This window comes from Corvus brachyrhynchos, unplaced genomic scaffold, assembly GCF_000691975.1.
Source record: "Corvus brachyrhynchos isolate BGI_N302 unplaced genomic scaffold, ASM69197v1 scaffold258, whole genome shotgun sequence".
NCBI classification, from domain to species: domain Eukaryota; kingdom Metazoa; phylum Chordata; class Aves; order Passeriformes; family Corvidae; genus Corvus; species Corvus brachyrhynchos.
The window spans coordinates 1,189,316-1,200,602 of record NW_008240122.1 but is presented as its reverse complement, the minus strand read 5'-3'; the positions used below and the strand labels follow the sequence as shown (position 1 = coordinate 1,200,602).

Here is an 11,287-nt window from a genome sequence, read left to right as displayed (position 1 = left end):
GAGAAATATGGTGATCTATATAGCTTGTAAAAGTCTACATAAAGTTAATTAATTAATTAGGCACTTAGGTCCCAAAGGGCTGCTCTGAACTGACCCAGAGAGATCCCACATACTTGAAAAATCTGGGGGTTTGTACCCACTTGCAATTAGTTGGTGTTTGTTGTTATTTTCTCTTTCTAACAGCCATAGGCTCTCAAAACAGCCATAGGTTTTCAAAACAGATTCTTTGTAGATTACTACAGAAATTGAGGGGTTTTGCCATCTTCTGACCAGAGCAGAGAAGCTGGACTACCCTTTTTTGCATTTATGGCCCTGTATTTCAGGGTCTTCAGGGAAATGAGTGAAGCTGCCTGTCTCATCTGCTTTCATAACAGTACCACCTGCCTGTTGCAAGTGCTAACTCACATTTGAAAAGGGTTTGAGGCAGCCAGATGAAGGAAGTACTAGAACTACAAAAATAACTTAGTCAGTAGGGTATCAAACCAAACACTGAGCACTCTTTGGCATAAAAAGCAGTGATACATTTTCCAGGCAACAAGCTGAAGAGCTGAAGCTGAAATCTAGTGAATCAAGTCAGGAAAATGGTCTTAAAGTGAGATGTCGGCTATACTCAGCACATGTTTTTACAACTGCATGTATGGAAAAGCTGAGATGTACCCTATCAGTATGGAGATTTGCGTTGTCCACTTATAAATATATTCCCTTACTCATGCTACAGTCTCATTCAAATGGAAACTTCCATTGCTTTTATAGTGCTTGAGTCTTATTAATTTAATTTTAAATTTGGGGGGGTGTGTCTTGTGTGTTGATCTTCAAGACCCAAACACAATTTTTGTGAGGACAAAGAAAGGAATATATTTCTCTGAGAAGTTATTACAGAACCGGTCAAGTTAACACCATCTATATGCCAGTTCTGCATCACTCAAACAGTGTTTGCAGTAGTATCCAGCAGTCTTGGCATGCTTAATCTAGCACCACATATCACGTCCTGCACAAGGAATAGGAGCAGGTGGCACAGAAGCCCAGCAGTGGGACACTGGAAGCATAATTTGTCCATGGCTGTTTCTGGAAGACAACCTGGTAATGTTTTCTCATGCCACACTGCACTGCCTAAGAAGGCACTACAAAGCTGCTATGCATGTGCACACTGCAGGTGTTTCCACATGACAAGTAGTGTTGGATATGCCCAATGCAATGGCTAAGGAGGTCTAAATATTTGCCCAGAGCTTTGTCTCAGTCTTTCCTCTCCTGCCAGCCAGACTTGCTATTAATGTTTTCTTTATTTTGGAAATGACACAGCGAAAGAACAGTGCCACCCATACCTCAGGCCCACTGGTGACTAAAACATTTCTTACATCACTGGCAAAGGAGCCATCAGTGTTTTCTTCCTTGACATAAATCTTGCATTGTGCAAGCCTACTGCTCCCTCTCACCCTCTCTGTCCTCTGGCTTTCTGCTGACAAAACCAGTGACATGACAGTTCTTAAATAAATCAGCCCCCGGTTGTGTTTTATGATGTCATGGTGAGCACAGGCCTGACCCTTAGTAATCAGCATCTCGGCACACCAGGAAGCTTCCTGCTCTAACCGCTCTAGCAGCCAAGCAAACTTGCCTACACTGCAGAAATTATGGGAATTACCTCACCTCTGTGTATCGTAATAACCCTTACCACACATTATGCCAAATGTTCAGCACTGAGCTGCAAGGAGCCAAAAGGCAGACAAACCCCCAATAATATCCAAAACAGAGTTCGAGTGGACCTGGGTCCATGCCAGGCTGCAGAGATCATTCTTCATGTCACCCTCAGATCTGACTCTTGTGCATATGAACTAACGAAAGGGGCAGGGAATAAAACAGCATTTGAGTTATTCTCACAGAGCAGGTACTTAATAATATCCACATTTCAAGCATTTGAACGTTATGCTTTTATTAAGCAAAAACTACTACCACCAAATATCCCTCAGTTGCAGTAAAGGCTGTGAGCATGATTTTATTTCAGCCTGTGAACAAAGCCATATGGATTTCATCTGAGGGATTTGGGGGTTTTGATTCTTATAAAAGTCATGATGTCAAACAAAACTTCAGATCAGTCCCAAAACATATGCAGTGTGACAGCCGACAATGGAAACTACACAATGCCATTCTTCAGCCCAACAACATCTTCAGGCTCAGCAAGGAATCAAGCACAAATGTGGATGGGCTTCAGCTTTACAAATCCAAACGAAAGTCTGACACTTGAATGATGCCATCCCATAGCTGGGGATGCATTTTGACTAACATGTTTCTCATGGCCACAAGCCATTCTCAAACTTTTTAGATGATCCAGTATTTTGAAGAAACTGCAGTCCCATGCCCCTCGCCACACAGCCTTCCCTACTTTTGAATATACCTCCACTCACCTCCTCAACCTGCACCATGCATTTTATAATGCCCATAGTGTTCACATGCTGCACGGCTCTAATGTTAGCAGGGATATTCCTTGGAGGGTTTGGGCTCGTACTCAGCATCTCTAGCACTTTCCAGTTACCTCCTTGATGTAATTCCAGGAGAAAAAGAGGTCTATTCCAAAAATACATGTCAGAATCTTCAAAAACCACGCCTCAAGGAGGCCTCAATTTCTCTTTAGCTGTGGCTAGAGCCAGTTGGAGGGGAACTGGTAAAGCAAAATACAACATCAAAAGAACTTCTAATCATAGCAAAATAACTACCTATTTTTGCATCTTGAGAGGTTGCTTAGAAACACAGCAACACATTTACAGTTATTATGCATTCAAAACAAAATTCAGGATTTGAAACAAGATCTAGTTTTATTGGCTATGTGCTCTCCTATTTAGCCCAGCCAAAAAGACAAAAAAAGTCCTATTTGCTTTTAGTGCCAAAAAATTACTAAACCATTTATAACAGCTGGTCATACTACTGAACAAACCACTCAATTAATCAGCCAACTACCGTATGTTTGAAAGAGACAACGCAATTTCCATTCCTAATAAAGTGCAAAATATTGATTAGTTCCGGGACAACACATGAATAAATTATTCGTGCTCATAATTAGGCTTCACAGTTTCCAGAAATTCTGGGTACTTTTCACACATCATTTTTCAGTACTCTTTCTTTCATTTCTCTTTGCTTTTAGCCAGGTTTTTTAGAATGATGGCCAAAATAAACAAAATATTTCCTTATATTTCCCTCTCTCACTTCCTGCTTATGAAAGAATTTTAACTCATGGCCTCTTGCACTTCTTGGAATCAAGTTTCTTCCAGAAATCTGCAGCTAGAATGCAGTATTTTAATTATGAGTATTATTACAATCTCCCTTTTACTCCCCCATCCCACATTCCTCCTTTTCTGTCTTAGTGGCTGGTCCCTCCCAAACCAGCTGTTAGAGGCAAACCTACAAATTTACTGCTTGTTTCCTTACTGTAATGTCCTCTCAATGCTGCTTTATGAGTGCTGGTCTCAAAAAAAAAAAAAAAAAAAAAAAAAAAAATTTAAAACTTCTGAAATTTGTGCCATAGCTCTTCATTGTGGTCTATTTTTAGGTGCACTTTATAGGTTGTGAACGGCTTCATCTATTCCCACATACTGAAGTGCCACAACTCGTGGCAGTGGCTTCCCCCAGCACAACAAACAAATACAAGGGCTCAGGATCTCTGTGCTCACTGCGGGTTCAGCCAGGCTGCACCTTGGGATGCTGCAGCCACCAGCGAAGGCCAGTGGGTGACAAAATGCACATGGGTCCTCTAGGCATGGATTGTGTCACTAGTGCCATAGTAAATAGGTATTTTTACAACTGACTTCCAGAACTGCTAATAGTAGTTGAAGGAGATTTCACGGTCAAATGGGAATTTCCCAAAAGATGAAAAAGTTCGAAGGATTAGGGAGGGGGAATTCCTTATGAGGACAACAGAGTGCTGCTTCCAGAGGCATTGCAAAGTAAGCTGCTGAAACCATCTGAGAACTGTCTTCAGATTGAAATTCTTGCCAAGGAAGGACTCAGATAACACCATGTATATGAGAAAACATTCCAGGCAATATCCCATCACATTTTAAGTTTAAACCATAGATTTTATTTTTTCATAGTGCTGACAACAGATGTATTTTAGCTAACAGAACCATCCAGGATGAAACTGAAGGAGACCACAGTAAATGTAAAATAACATTTATTCTAATTTCTAGTAGTGCATAGGAAAAAGTCTATCTCTTCTGATTATTTAACTGCCTGGGCTTTTTTCCCATAGCATGAGAGTGCATGTGAGCTGATATGTACATTTATGTACATGTACATGTAACAATAAGTATATATTTATATATATGCCTTTGGAGGAGACCATTCCAAAACAAATCTGTGGATGACAGTAACACAGTACTCACTTTCAGCTGCAGTCCAGGGAAGACTCATAAGCTTGAATGCAGACATGTTTTTATCTGGCACTTTGTAAGTAAGACACATGAATGCAGTTCCTTAGGAAGACTCTACAGATCTGGAATGAAAAAGTTGAATACATTCAGTCATGCAAAGGTTTTTCTTAACCTCCCCCACCTATTTCAGAGTTAGTTTCCTATTCACTATATTTTTAATAAGAATGTCATAGGTCCTCACAACTTAAAAGCTTGAGGTTAGATTTAGGAAGGGTGATAAAAATATTGGGCACCTTGCACAAGAAAGTTACATGAAATTTGCACCAAATACTTAAAAATAAAGTGATTTCTCATAGTGCAGCAATTACTATATGACTCTCAGAGTAATGTCTTGACCAAACCTCTTCGGTGTCCTTTGCTTCAGCAGTTACAATGTGCCATTGCACACGCATTTTACAAACTAATAATCCTGGGACCTAGAATTATTTTAAGAATATTGTAGTACTGCATGAATTTGACAGACAGGACAGAGACAGAAGTAACAAAAGTACATATATTTAATACTGTTTGAATTCAGGTGCTTGGATTTTCCTGTGTCTAAATACTGGGGGAGGAGAAAAAGTATTCCAATAGCTTTGGGGGAATTCTAGTGGCATTTCATTTTCTGCATGGTCTCAAAGGAAATTCTTCTCTGTAAATATCTGTAGAACATGTATCTTGGGCCAGTAGCAGAAGTTGGCTTAATAAATAAATTGAGTTGAATGCATAGGAAGCAGAGAAGCAGATACACTTTATAAACACATAAATCATCCAGTTAACAAGTAAAATGGAGTTATGATCAATCACAAACGTTGGATAAGCAAATTCAGAGTAGCAAGTACAAACACTGTATGTGCTGTTCCCAGATCAAATATGTTTGCAAACTTCACAGACTCAAGAATTATGGATGTCAAAAGCAGGATTATAAAGAAACTGTTCAGGAGCCAAGGAAAGGGGCTTATTGAATAAATAGTTTGCAGTGATTATTATGACCAGATTTAGCCTAAGAGATACTGTGTGATGGTGATTGTCCTTTCAAGATTGAGTAAGGTTTCTAGAAGATCTTGTTAGATTGCCTGGTATTGAATAAATGGGCACACTTTTGAGCACAAAATCCCTTCTTGTAGTTTAAAAAAAAAGAAAAAAAGTCAAGTTAAATACAGCTTGGGAATAATTGCCCCAAGTTTCACCTACTTATGTTGTTCACTTGAATAAGGACTGTACACTCAGAAACTTCTTTTTTTCCCACTTACAGACAGACTATTTTTTCCTACTGAGGCTGACCAATCCTGTGTGTGTGCTCAGCCCACCACAGAGCTACAACAACAGGCTACTACTGCTTTAAGGGCAGAGATGGCAAAAGACCAACTCAGCATTTTAAAAGTCTAGAAAGATTTCCATGAACAACTGTCCTTCAAGGTTTCAATTTTGTTTCAATGAGTAATTTTGTTCCCTGGAAGTGTCCAAGGCCAGGTTGAATGCAGCTTTGAGCAGCCTGGTCTAGTGAAAGTTGTCCCAGCCCACAGCAGGGAGGCTGGAACTGGATGTTCTTTAAAGTCACTTCCAACCCAAACCATTCTGTGATTCTACGATCAATCGACTTCAGCCCAGAGAGCCAAAGCACTGTCCAGCCTGGCCAAGTAAATCCATGTCACCTAAGAAAATCTTGAAGCAATCTTGATCAAAGACCATACAATTACCAAGTAAAACTGAAGAACAAATTATGAGATGAGATCAATATCTCTGTTGGCGTAAAGTAATGGAATTGGCCCTACCTGACTGCTATGTGGAATCATAGAGTCATAGAATATCCTGAGTTGGAAGGGACCCACAAGGATCATCGAGTCCAATTCCTGGCTCTGCATGGGACAATCCCAAGAACCACATCACATGCCAGTGTTATCCAAACTCTTCTTGAACTCTGTCAGGCTTGGTGCTGTGACCACTCCCCTGGGGATTCTGTTCCAGTGCCCAACCACCCTCTGGGTGAAGAACCTTTTTTTAATATCCAGCCTAAACCTCCCCTGACGCAACTTCAGGCCACTCCCACCACAGAGCAGAGATCAGTGTCTGCCCCTCCTGTTCCCCTCATGGGGAAGTTGTGACTGCAATGAGGTCTCCCCTCAGTCTCTTCCAGGCTGAACAGAACAAGTCACCTCAGCCACTCCTCATACGGCTTCCCCTCAAGGCCTTTCACCATCTTTGTTGCCCTCCTTTGGACATTCTCCATATCTTTCTTGTATTGTGGTGCCCAAAACTGCTCCCAGCACTTGAGGTGAGGCCACCCCAGTGCAGAGCAGAGCAGGACAATCCCCTCCCTTGCCCAGATGGTGATGCTGTGCCTGATGCCCTCCCAGACATGGTTGGCCTTCCTGGCTGCCGGGGCAAACTGCAATTTTCATCTGAAACAAAGTCAGACCTGGACTGAAGATTCCATAGCAGAAGATCACAACACCCTAGCTTGATTAGATTAGAGTTTATTTTCTCCTGTAGTAATTTCTCCAACACTATTTTAGCAAGGCTAATAAAATAAATAGCTACTTCTTCAGCATATGTAGATACAGTGCTGAATTAAAAGAGACAATTGTTTTTAAAGGTCATGACCATAGATATTATCTTTCATAATTTTACATGATCATATATTACCATCCCTCATCTTTTAATTTTGGGGTTTTTTTCCCCAGTATTGCAGCTATCTATTGTTCACTGCTTTCTTTTCCTAGCAGTTGATCTTGCAAATGCTTTTCAAACAAGGATTTCCTTTGGCTTCAATGGGAGTCCTCTTATAAGGAAGGTTTTTTATTACTGGGCCCTAAGCTGCACATTTTTTGAAGTAGGAAATCCTCTTTATCTGTTTAGTAAAAGATGATAAATAATAGACTCAAAGGAGACAATTCTCAGAAGAAGTAGATAGCCTAACAAAACCTATAAAAAAATATGTATGCATCTGGCACACATTTTAGAATTGATTTTTTCAGACTCCATTATTTTCCCCCAGTTTTACCAGGGAAGGGAGGAAGAAGGAATCTTCAGGGGTGGGAAAGTTACAAATGAAAGATACTTCTTTAAGAAGGATTTTTACCCTCTAGATTTCTTTCCCTCATCAGTAGGAGGCTGCTTTTAAGACACATTTCTTTAACAGTATGACCATACTGAACCATTCCCTGTTGGGGCTTTTTTATGGTATAACATAAATAGCCTCAATGTAGAGGGCCTGAGGACAAGCTCTACAAATGACTTTTTGACTTCCTCCAGCAGCCCCAGCTGGCATGAGAGAGGTCTTCTGAAGGCACCTCCCATGCCACCAGCACTGCCAGCCCACGCAAGCCAAAAGCCTGAGGTCCCCTCACAACAGCCAACACTGAAAATGTACAAACACATGGTTAATGATCTTAGCAGAGACTCCATTCCGGGGCCTTGCGTGTTAGCTGTTTTCACATTTAGCCTCTTCTTTGCAATGACAAGGGTTATAAACTTTGAGGGCGAAGGCTGAAGTTTTGGGGTTGGGTTTTTTGGGTGGGGAGGGGTGGTTGGCTTTTTATTTTCTTTTGAGTTGCCAAACTGGGGCTTTTGGGAGCAAATTCACGTCTCTAAATTATGCTGCAGGGTAACATAGTACATTTGGGGCCCCTTATGCCATTCTACAGTTTTGACCTTGCTGAGGTACTGTCACCCCAGTACAGCTCTGCCATGAACCTCAGAAAAACAGGGAAGGAATGAGAGGCAGCAACACGAGCCCTTTCCCAGTGCTCCTGTGGTGTGTGCAGCATCGCCAAACCAGGAACTGCTCCAGTGAAAGGGTAATTTGTCTTGTTTTATTCAATTAAGCTTATTTGCATATCTGAGGTTAATCTTTTTTCCTGTTATTGCAGAAGCAAATGAACACCAAGATATACACTGATACACTGAGTGGAAAATCACATGTTTGTGCATGCCCGTCACTGAAGTCAATCACAATAAAAGATATGACAAATTATGTGATTCCTTCTTAAAATTGAATCCTGTGATGTTTATGCAGAGCATAAGGATACTTATGCCTTTAATGCAACAAGCCTGCTTTTTATTTACATAGATGAGTGAAACATTGCCCTGGCATTACACAGAGTAAAGTGTGCAAATTCTAAACCCTTCCACAGTCCTTGGATATAAGAGTGCATTCATATGTTTGTGTTTAACATGAACAAATTTATGATCTGATGTGGATTCCTCTGAGTACAGATGTATTCCAACTATTTGCTGAATCCTAATTTTGAAAGAACAAATGTGAGTGCTTTGGAAGGAAAAAAAGGTTGTTTTCTATTTATTTTAAGGGGTTTCAATGCAGTGCAGGCTCTTTTTTTTTTAATAAGAGGTTTTTAATAACCCTTGAGGGTTGTCTGTGACAGTTTAAAGGATACAGGTAGTGAGAATCACCATATTAGCAGAATGTCAAGACTCAGAAAGTAAATCAAACACCTCCAGGTCTATTTGTGCATTTTTGCAACTGCAGATAGTCCAGGTTTTATGAACACTGCAAACAGAAACATACACAAACCTGCTGACACTGCCAAGAGTGGCATAAAGTAATCTGCATAAATCCACAGCAATCCCCCTCAAAATCATTTCTGACAAAAATGGCATGGTTTGTGATTCGGGCTTCTGTAGGAAGGCAGAGGGGGAGAAAGGAAAAGTGAATGCATCCCCTGCATGTAGCCATGCATCTTTCTGGTGGAGCTCATGAAGGAATCCCTCCAGATATTAATTCAGCTCTTGTTCTCCAGTGCATATAGATGCCCACTGCCCAAAGGCTGTGCTCACCGCCCTTTTAGCCAGTTTTCCTTGATGTTACATACAGGGAGACAAAGGGCACTGCTACTTTCCCAGTGCCTTAAGTCAGTCTCAAAGCCTTTCTGTGCTGATAGTGTGGCTGAGAGGGCTCACTGCAGATCCCAGAGCACACATTCCACCATGCCGGTTGTGGTTCAGGTTAGAGATAACTACATTAGAATAGAAAATATTTTAGGCTCAGGATCAAAGTTTACATCTGAGGCCAAATCAAGGGAAAAGTCTGACATTTCAGTAATCATGAGAAAAGTCCTAATCATATTGATATGCTCTCAGTTTCCACAGGGCTGGTAATCTCTCAGATCAATCTGGTTTGCCTGAAACTTTTCCCATCTTGAAAAGTGGGAAATGGAGAAGGGCAGCTATTTTCATAGTTTTAAAACGAGACCTATTGAAGCAGAATTGGAAAAAAAAAATTGACTCCAAACATTTCTTTAAATCTAATGGGAGTTGTATTCCTAGGTTTATTCTGTCCTATTTCACATGCATACAAATACATATTTTTCAATAATCAGTCATCTGCATCAAACTTCCATGTCCCAGTGCTGTTTCCTTTGATATAGTTGGCCAAATTCCCACTGATTACAGTTGGAGGAGAGTCAGGACTAATGTGCATTTCCAAAAACATGCAAACCCATATTCTGGCTGGCAATTATTTAAAGAGCTATGGAGCTTTTAGCAATTCAAAACGTATAAAGTGTCTTTGATATGACTTAATTTGCTTGCATGTCAGAAAGAAAATATAAGTGATATTGTGTGCCTTCCTGAAAAACCCTTTTGATGGAAACGTTCTTTCCTTGGGCAACCTTCCTCTGTGTGCAAGCCAGCAACTTCTTCCTAAAGTTTTCTCTTGGAAGCAAACACCTTAAGTCAACTAACAGAACCAAATCTAACTGAGTGTTTTGCTGTCCCTGATTTCACACTGGTTTCAGGGGGCCAGACTATGACCAGCAATTGTAGACTTTACCAACTAAGAAAGAAAGGTAAATGCTGCTTTCAACAAAGCCAAGGTGGTGTTTTTTGCAGGTGCAGCAATAGGAGGGCTAAAATCACCTGATGAATTAGTGAGTGGCCTTACCGCCAGGTCTTTGAATCACAGAAAAGGCCACTTTGCAAGAGAAGTCCCCCAGTGTTAGTGAGGGGCAGCACTACAGCAGCAGGTATATGGACCAGATACAGCTCAGCCAAACACACAGTAAAGCAAACAGCAATAAAGATGTGCATTCCTCTGCTTGCCAGAGGTAGAAACCCAGAACAGCTGCAAACCACTGACTCCCTTCAATGCAGAATAAAACTGCCAGACATTGCTCTAATGTTGACCAAGAGGAAGGACAACGAGGACATTGGTGTGGTAGTGAAAGATGGCTGAGACTGATGACAGCCCTGCAGAGAATTTAAAATTAACTAACAGTTAAACGTTAGGTGAAAGCGGGCCAGGAAAGTCCAGAAAAGCAGCTACCTGGAGGCAATGGTGAGTTCTGCTAGAGAATTTTAGGCTGTGAGCCCAATTCCCATGGAGACTAATGAGAGATAATAACCAAAGTATAGGTGTGCATTTATTGCTTACAAAGAAAAGAGTTTGATCCTGGTTTAAAGGTGAAACTTACATCATCTGGAAGACAGGGCTCTTATTTTTAGAGGTAACATACTTTATGTTTCTGGCAGCAGACCCAAAGTAGGAATTTTTCAAGCTCCTTTGTGTTTCAACTTTTTAAAGTTCAATTCACTTTGCTAGTCTCTGAACACAGCATTTATAGTTACCACAAAATCTCAAATTACCTACAGCTTTGATACATATGTTACCAGATAAATCACTGCAAATACATATAGATGTATTTGTGTATTACTCTTCCCTAAGGAAATGAGCCTGTGCAATCACACACTTTATCTCTTTCTAGCTTTGGAAATCTTTCCCAAATGTCAACCACATTTGAAAAAGGATTACGGGTCAGGGAGATAACCAAGTTCCTAGAAATGCAGTGATAATCAGTAGCTAGGTCAGTGCAATAGCTGAGACAGGAGGGCAGGCAGACTTGTGCAATTAGACCCTCTGTGTAGCAGCAGGA

At 40.8% G+C, this 11,287-nt stretch overlaps 1 protein-coding gene across 6 annotated transcripts in view; it reads right to left on the bottom strand.

The window, feature by feature from the left end:
- PKDCC (protein kinase domain containing, cytoplasmic) overlaps window positions 1-11,287 on the bottom strand; it is a 119,358-nt gene that overhangs the window by 97,491 nt on the left and 10,580 nt on the right. For all 6 annotated transcript variants that reach the window (XM_017744889.1, XM_017744886.1, XM_017744887.1 and 3 more), the window contains one exon: window positions 4,371-4,480. The gene's annotated coding sequence lies outside the window, so the exon portion shown is untranslated. The remainder of the gene's footprint in view (window positions 1-4,370; window positions 4,481-11,287) is intronic.